Consider the following 6000-nt stretch of genomic DNA (forward strand, 5'->3'; position numbering starts at 1 on the left):
TTGTTGTCATTGAGCACAAGTTTTAAGTTGGATCTTATGAAAAGACACACCCCTCCACCTTTTTTGTCTTTCCTGTATTTTCTAAATGTAGTGTATCCCTCTAGGTTTGTCACCCAGTCATGGCTTTCATCCAGCCAGGTGTCCGTAATACCCACCACATCGTATTGTATCGCATCGTATTCTGTGACCGACACAAGAGTCTCCAGTTCATTCATTTTGTTTGCGAGACTTCTTGCATTTGCCAGCAGACATTTAATACTATTAGCACATTTGTTACTCTTACTCAGCTCCCTACTTTCCTTGCATATCCCAGCCCCCCTAGATCCTCATTAACCCCTACTGTTTCACTCTCTCTGTCTTCTCTATCTATCCCCTTATTAGCACGAATACTCTTCTTCTCCCCAGATCCTAGTGTAAAAGCTCCTCCATTCGTCTGACCATTTTTTCCCCCAGCACAGCTGCACTCTCCCCATTGAGGTGCAGCCTGTCCCTAGCGTATAGCCTGTAGCTGACAGAAGTCGGCCCAGTTCTCCATGAATCCAAACCCTTCCTTCCTGCACCAATTTACAAGCCACTTATTTATCTCCCTAAGCTCCCGCTATCTATCTAGTGATGCTGGTGGCCCTGGCAGTATTTCTGAAAACACTACCTTGGAGGTCCTGGCCTTCAGCTTCCCTCCTAGTTCCTTGTAATCATTTTTAAAGACCTTCCACCTCCCTCTAACTTTGCAATTGGTACCGATGTGCATCATGACCGCTGAGTTTTCCCCAGCCCCACCCAGCAGTCTGTCTATCCGATCTGCAATATGCCAAACCCGAGCACCCGGCAGACAACACACTGTTCGGCATTCATGGTCTCGGCAGCAGATGACCCTGTCTGTCCTCCTAATTATTGGAGTCACCTACCACCACCATCTGTCTGGCCTTTGCTGCACTCCTACTTCCCTCCTTCCTACAGCAGTCATCTTCCTGGTTGCTAGGAGCAATGTCCAGCTGCAGTGATCCCAGTCCTGGACTTGCAATCCTAATGTCAGCCAACACAGTGATATCTCTGAGCACAGATAATGTAGTAGATGTCACCTGCAGTCCTATGTAACACCACAGATAACACAGTGATAACTCTCTGAGTACAGATAATGTAGTAGATGTCACCTGCAGTCCTATGTAACACCACAGATAACACAGTGATATCTCTCTGAGTACAGATAATGTAGTAGATGTCACCTGCAGTCCTATGTAACACCACAGATAACACAGTGATAACTCTCTGAGTACAGATAATGTAGTAGATGTCACCTGCAATCCCATGTAACACCACAGATAACACAGTGATAACTCTCTGAGTACAGATAATGTAGTAGATGTCACCTGCAGTCCCATGTAACACCACAGATAATAGCTGACAGCACAGTGATGGCTCTCTGCGTCACACCCAAAATAAAAAATCCGAATAATTAGGTACCATAAGGACAAAATCAGATTAAAAAACTTTTATTTATACAACCAGTGTTATAAAATGGTACTGCACAAATGAGCACACACACAAACACTTAACAAGAAATATGTGTAATAAAACCCAAAGGGGTAACAGCCGGACCGAAATTGATTATATAAGAAAACCATTAGTGTCATTAGTTACAGGCTAAGACTATGGCATTGAAAAAATTTATATAAATGGGAGGACACAAACACAGGAAATGAATTTATAATATGTGTATGTCCACCAGACGGTGTCAGGAGAACTCAGTAGTACTGTCCTGGTATTATAAAGCACGTAAAATATGAACATATGTTAGATGGCAAAACGAACCATCAGAGAATGGAGCGTAGATATCCTGTTGCACCTACAATGCTGTTAATAAAACATTCAGTTGCCCAGCTAAAAGTTATTGGGGTTGTGGAGATGCTGTTTGGATAAGTACCTGCATAAAGATATGTATTAATAAGCAACAGTCAGCTCAACACAAAACCTCCTACAGCCGGGCAACCAGGCTATATATTATCAATCACACTAGTAGTGATCATGGTGCACAATTTAATACAAAAACTATGTTCACAGTCCTAATTTTTATTTGTAAAGTGAGAACTGGTCGATAGAAAACATAACTGTGTCCGACGTGGTCATATACTAAAGAAGAAAAATAGATGGAACACCTACCCCGACGCTCGTTTCAGATGCTGCTCCTTCGTCAGGGGTGTGGCGTCTAATACACAATGCAGGTTTAAATGGCAGCGGTGACCAATGGGAGAAGACAAGGTTTATGTGAAGCATCCGCCGCCAGGAGGATCTAATTGCCGGCAAACCCCGGCATCACGTGACCCCCCCACACCGGAGCACGCAGCATGTGACCCAGCATCACAGGACTCGTATACATACAGGGGCCCACACAGCAAATAAAGCACAGGTGGCACATGCATACCAGCTCATCTGCCCACATCGGCCATGATTATGCCTGGAAACAGGGATGTTCAACATGGGGTTTTGCCGGCACTCGGATCCTCCTGGTGGCGGATGCGTCACATACACCTTGTCTTCGTCCATTGGTCACCAAGGCGAGAATTATTACTTATTCATCAGAAGCCACTCTCCTCAGGACAATCTGATGTATATAGGAACTTCCAATGTATAAATCTATATATACACTGGCAGTGACCAGATGGACATTTGATCCCATTTTCTTTTATTTTTGAGTAGTAATGTTAGGGACTTACCAGATGAAGTGAAATGCTAAGCTGTAGGTCTGGGTGAGCAGCTCGGAGCAGAGGCGTCAGTTCAGCACAGCGTGTCTTGACTAGTGATTCGTGGATCAACAAGGACTAGGACAGCAGGGAATGCAGGATGGCAGACAAACAAGTAGAACAGGTAGCACAGATGAAGGAGTTTAGGAAACTGGTATCTTGGAGTAAGGAAGCTTTTAATCACTAAGTGCAGTTTAGTATCTTCTGGCAGTGCAGTGGATAAGAGCTGCAATGTGGCAGAGAAGTAAATGCAGTCAGGTTTCTTCCAGCAAGGCAATGGTTAACTACAGGAGTGCAAAGAAGTATAGGCAAACTGGAGACATGCTTGAAAAGATACTTAATATCCTTGTGCACCTGGTGGCTTTAAAAGGCCAAGGCTGATATCAGAGGAATTTAATAGATCACCTGAGAAACCCGTTCCAATGAGATTTATAAAGATGACTGCATGAATAGACCATGCAAATTTCCACAGTCATTGATGATATGAGGCTGCATGTCAGGTAAAGGCACTGGGGAGATGGCTGTCATTACATCTTCAATAAATGCCCAAGTTTGCATTGATATTTTGGACAGTTTTCTTATCCCATCAATTGAAAGGATGTTTGGGGATAATGACATCATTTTGCAAGATGATAATGCATCCTGCCATAGAGCAAAAACTGTGAAAACATTTCTTGAAAGAAGACACATAAGGTCAATGTCATGGCCTGCAAATAGTCCGGATCTCGATCCAATTGAAAATCTTTGGTGGAAGTTGAAGAAAATGGTCCATGACAAGGCTCCAACCTGCAAAGCTGATCTGGCAACAGCAATCAGAGAAAGTTGGAGCCAGATTGATGAAGAGTACTGTTTGTCACTCATTAAGTCCATGCCTCAGAGACTGCAAGCTGTTAATAAAGCCAGAGGTGGTGCAACAAAATACTAGTGATGTATTGGAGTGTTCTTTTGTGTGTTTGTTTTTCATGATTCCATAATTATTTCCTCAGAATTGAGTGATTCCATAATTTTTCCCTCTGCTTGGTCTGAAAAAAATTACCCTTTTTTTATCTTGATTTCTTTTAGTGTTTCTTAAAGCCATAAAGTTGACATTTGAAATGACTTTAGTTTTGTGCCATGTCTGTGATCTGCTTTTTTTCAACAACATCAAACAACTGAATGAACATCCTCCGAGCCCGGTGATTCCATAATTTTTGCCAGGGGTTGTAGATCTTAACCAGAGTGTGATTTTTGCTTATTTAAAGTGAACAGTAAAATCAGCAAAAAACAAAATCAACTTTTATTACACAATGCCATTATGTGTTTACTTGTTTTAGACAGATATTGAGTCTCTATTTATAATGATATTATAACCCAGAATCTACCAATATTCTATACTGTATTACTTATTATATGCCAGTGATACATCAGCTTTATAAAATCACATTAGGGATCTGGGCTCAAACCCAACCAAGAACAAAATCTGCAAGGAGTTTGTATATTCTCCCCGTGTTCTCGTGGGTTTCCTCCGAGTTTTCCGGTTTCCTCCCAAACTTCAAAGACATACTGATAGGGAATGTAGATTGTGCGCCCCAATGGGGTCAGCAATGATGATGTCTGTAAAGCGCTGTGGAATTAATAGCGCTATATAAGTGAGTAAAATAAATAGATAAAATAAATAAGCAGAAACCAATGCTGCGCCTGCAGATATCGCCAGAATGTTCTGTAAGATGCTGTTCTATAGATAAAATGTAGTCGCAGAATTAAGAAAGCGTCAATGTCTTTTGTGACATAATTATCCTTGAAAACTACTAATTGTTTGTTTTGCTTATATGTTAAATACGTTATACTGATATTCAACATTCTTTGGTCTGGGCGTGTGTAGAAACTCCATAGATGTGATGCAAAATTCTGGCATGAATACTGTATACTTTTGCAGCAGGTCAGACCCTTCTCATATTCATCGGAGTTTCCTTATATGTTTTTATATCTTAACGTTATCTGTCCCTGTTTCATTGTAATTTTATTCTAAATAAATTTCCTTTATATTCAAATCACCTGTAAAGTTCAGATCTTCGCTGATTTTTCCACATCAAGTGGTGGAGAATGCGGGCATCTCCAGAAGCCTTGGTTTTCTTGGCAAATCAACTTAAACTTGAGGATCTACAGGATGGACAAAAGCAGATACACAAAAGATTTCTTACCAGTCTCATTTTCTCTTCCAATGTTGATCTTTCTTTGGGAACTTTGACTGCGAGAAGATATTGACGATTTCTCTCACCGGTGATTCTTTTAATTTTCCTTTACTTGTCTGAACAATTTTGCGTGTTTGTTTGTGTCGTACTGTTTGCAAAGTGTGGAGATGGGAAAGTCCTCATCCACTGTGGCATTCACGAACAGGCAGCACCCATGTCCCAAGGCTGTGTTTCATAAGCGGTTCCAGGAGTTCCTGGAATGTCAGTGAGCACTACAGCCCCATAGTGCACTAATGCTGAGCACTTGGACTATTTTACCCCCTTTCGATACACTTTAGTACGACTGTCTGCACTTTACCTTCATGAGGTTTAGTTTATAAGTTCAGCATGGATAAGCTTAGACTTATTTCATCTTGATTGAGCAAGTTCTTTGGTTTATTTCTCAAAGCATTTGTTCCAATTCTTGTTTTAAATGGTATAATTTGTATCTCGAATCTCCATGTGTGTTTGCAAACATTGTATTTCTGGCTTGTAAAAGCAGCTGATGATTGTCATCGATTTGTGATTGATAAAAGTGTTTATGTATTAAAAGACGTAGGGAACTGATAATAAAATAATCTATACAGTTATTATAATCTAGAATTTGCCAATATGTTATATTATTTATTATATAGAGGCACGATCCCACCAGTCTCAACATCACCTTCAGCCTGAGCTCCAGCGGCTTCCAGCGCCAAACAGAAGTGTTCAACTCTGTGCACAGTTCACACTGAACAGGCTGCAGCTTCCACATGTTACTCTGCAGCTCCAACACACAGACTGCTCAGCTATCCTTGCTGACCCGTGCAGTCACCATTCAGAGAGATGGCTTGTCTCTCTCCCAGCTACAGCTCAAATTTTGGCTGGAAACTCACCAGCTTCAACACACTCCACTCTGCTCAACATCCAGCAGACTGACACAAGGTGAACCCATGAAGCTCGAGATCACCGCCATAATAATAATTATAATAATTTTTTATTTTTAGAGCGCCAACATATTCCGCAGCACTTTACAAATTTTAGGGGGGACTTATACAACAATACAGAATAAA

At 41.2% G+C, this 6000-nt stretch overlaps 1 pseudogene; it reads right to left on the minus strand.

The window, feature by feature from the left end:
- LOC141266058 (NACHT, LRR and PYD domains-containing protein 3-like) overlaps positions 1-4900 on the minus strand; it is a 148818-nt pseudogene extending 143918 nt beyond the window's left edge.
- Positions 4901-6000: the final 1100 nt, after the last annotated feature.

The sequence above is a fragment of the Phyllobates terribilis genome, unplaced genomic scaffold (genome assembly GCF_046119375.1).
Source record: "Phyllobates terribilis strain yellow unplaced genomic scaffold, ASM4611937v1 Scaffold_4__5_contigs__length_816908805, whole genome shotgun sequence".
Classification (NCBI taxonomy): Eukaryota; Metazoa; Chordata; class Amphibia; order Anura; family Dendrobatidae; genus Phyllobates; species Phyllobates terribilis.